The following is a 3551-nucleotide window of genomic DNA, read 5'->3' on the forward strand; positions in this document are numbered from 1 at the left end:
TTTTCTTTTTTCCATTTTTTCATTATTAATCAATACAAAATCAATAATATGTATCAGTAATAATTTTACTACGCATATTATACCTGCAAGTTCACAAATGGATCATTGCCCCCCGAATGACAGCTACTAGGAGCAACTTGAGTGTGAGGAGTTAGTACTTGAAAACCTAACTGCGCCGCAAAAGCCATCAACCTTTCTTGAACTATTGATTTTATTATCGAGTTCATCTCTTCCATGGTCTGGTCTCTAACTCTTTGGCTCACTCTAGCCTCTAACGCCTGCATCTCCTCATCATCCAGGCCCCTACCCTTTCCGAGCAATACTGCTCTGATCAGTATCTCCCCAAACAGATGTAATCCCAATGCTACGCCCAACTGTTAACACACGCCCAAGTCGGTCTTTCCTCTACAGAGCACGTGATAGATCATCATCCATCCGACCTAGAACAAACTCTCCTTCAATTTCTTTCCTTTTCCAATCATCCTGTGTTCAATTAAAAAAAACATAGGGTTTTTCTACATAGTACCCTTATGTTTTACGAAATTCTATGTTGTGCCCGACGTTTTTAAAATTTCCACGTTGTACCCCTAAGATTTCTTAACGTTACCCACAATACCCTTATACACGATATCAAACAATAGATTTTGGGAATTTCTTACCTTGTGAGGATAGAATATGATGTTTTAGCCTTGTTAGTTGACTGAGGTTTGGGATATGATCTGATAAATTGAAAACTAAGTGAGGTTTGGAGTAGGATTTTCTATTAGTAAGGGTATTTTGTGTGACGTTTAGAAAGTTTAGGGGTACGATGTGGAGAGTTCAAAAAGGCTGGGTACAACGTAGAATTTCGAAAAACACAGGGGCACTACGTAGAAAATCCCTAAATATGATTAGTATAATACGAGTAATTAGACAATAAAATGTTATAAACTTTGAAGAATGCTTACAATGGACTCTTTTATCTTTTGTGTTTCCATCCTTATCTTTTTTCGATCTCGCGAGAAGCCATGGTAATGTTCTATCCGGTAGGGTGGAAATCACTGATGATGTAAAGGAGTCAACAGACGATGCTATAGAGGATGAAGGGATATACCCTTTGCGTTTCGAAATGGGAATCATCTCCGCATATGATTTTTGATCCACAAAATAAGGATGCTTGTTAGCAGCCTGAGAGATTCTTGCTTTTTCACTTTTAGCCTAATATAAGATTTAGTAACTAGGCAATAGTGAAGAACCAAATGGTTATATAATTTCATATGATTGTAACGTACATATTACATACCTGAAACTCCTTAGAGCTACATTTTTCCACAAACTTGTCCCAGATCTCTCGCGTGATGAAAGGATAAAGCTCGTACAGTGGCCTATCAATGTTAGGCCCCTTCCTTGTTTTCGTGATCCATCTAGTCACAAGTCTTGACTTGAAATCTCTCCATCGCTTATCACATGTAGTCATGACATCTCGTTTCTTCTTCTCATCCTCTTCTATTCCAATTCTCTCTTCAATATACAAAATAAAACAATTAATAATACACGATTAGTAAATATAACATATCTCAATTAGTATATTAAAAGAATAAGGTTACTTACTTTAACATCTTCCCACAAAGTCTTTTTTATGCCTTCTGGAACATCATCCCAACTGTCGTACAAGATAGACACATGACTTCTGACTTCCCCGCAATGTGTCTTGTACGCACCAGCAAATTCCCCAATCAGACGTATCCACTCATCCCACAGAAGAACTCTTTGGAACCCAAGTTTGTAACGTATCCCTTTTGTAGGACCTCTTTGCCTGCTCACTTTTTTCTTCCTAGCAGCTCCATCAGTAATCTGGGGCTTAGATGCATCATGCATTATCTCATCTTCCATCATTACACCTGAAACCATGTACATGTTAGATTAATCAATAAATATAATACAAATTATTTGAAGCAAACCCAAAATAAATAATTAAATTATAAACAATTAGTAGTTGGTTAATATTACATAATTTACCTATTAATCAGCATTTCTTTGCCAACGTAAAATCCCTCATTGTGGTCTCGACGAATGTAATTTGTGTCTAGATCTTCCCCTAATGTACTTGGAATGACTACTGACGAAGCAATGACTTCATTGAATTGTGCATCGTAATCTTCTTCATCGTGTACATCATCAATTCCAAGTATTCTCCTTTTTCCATGACAACAAACCATTTTGAATCGGCAGGGTCAACCATGTAGAATACTTGTTTTGCTTGTGTGCCAATATTAAGTTATCTTCATGATGTCCTAACCGGTGAAATTGACTAATGTAAAAAAGTCATGTTCATCTTCTTACACCACGACGAATATCAACCCACTTGCATTGGAACGCGGAATCTTGAAGTCAACATAGTCAAGTTCTAATATCTCTTCAATGAACCCATAGTAAGACTTCATTGTCTCAACAATCGTTCTATTCTTTTACTTTTATACTCTGATGACAAAGCCCCATCGTAACACCACTGTTTTGCATCGTGGATTTGTCATCTTGCCGTTTAGTATAAAATGTATAACCATTGATGTCATACCCTCATAGAAAGAACTTGCATCTTTGACCCATATGCCAACCATTTCAACGTATTCGATACATTGTTAGGAGTATCAGATAATTGGTTCATAACTCGTTCTTTAAACCAATCAACGAACGTCCGATTATGCTCAATCATCAAGTCACGTTCATTCAATGGATACTGAACACTAAGCACAGTCATGTGCTCATCTAAGTAAGGATGAACTTGTTTCAGATTTTAACACAATCAATTCTGCTTTTCTTTTCAACTCTCCATCAAGACACAATCTTTTTCTCCTAATGGTACCACAACCTTCAAGCCTTCCTTCATGTCTAGATTTTGGCAAACCAATTGCTTGTGCACGTGCTAAATACTAACTTGCATATTCAGATACTTCCTCAGCAACTGTTCTTTGACAATACTTGCTTCTGGTCTAGCTGGATTCATCACTTTACCCTTCAGAGTACCCATATGTCTTTCAAAAGGCCACATATACCTCATACAAACGGGCCCACAAAGTTTAATTTCTCTGACAAGATGGATTATCAAATGAGGCATGATGTCAAAAAAGATGGTGGGAAGTACATTTCAAATTGACACATCGTCTCTATTAAATCGGCTTGCAAGTTATCTAGATGTTAGGATCAATCACCTTGTAGAGATAGTTCTGAAGAAGAAACACAATTTGTGATTGTATATCTTACTTGGGAAGGCAAAATTCCTCGTATTGCAACAGGTAATAATGCTGCATCAAGATATGACAATCATGAGATTTCAAACCAACAAGTTTAAGTTTTAGTGAAACAAGGTTTCGGAAATTTGACGAGTATCCAGCAGGAACCTTTAACCTATGCAGGGACTCACAAAAACTAGTTTTCTCCTTCTTAGACAAAGTGTAGCAAGCTGGTGGAAGATAATAGCGTTGTCCCCGCTCCTGAGGTGCTAGTTCTGGTCTGCCCATTCAGCCATGTATTTCCTAGCTTTAACTCCATCCTTTGTCTTCCCAGGAATATTC

Source organism: Beta vulgaris, chromosome 9 (genome assembly GCF_026745355.1).
Source record: "Beta vulgaris subsp. vulgaris cultivar EL10 chromosome 9, EL10.2, whole genome shotgun sequence".
NCBI classification, from domain to species: Eukaryota; Viridiplantae; Streptophyta; class Magnoliopsida; order Caryophyllales; family Amaranthaceae; genus Beta; species Beta vulgaris.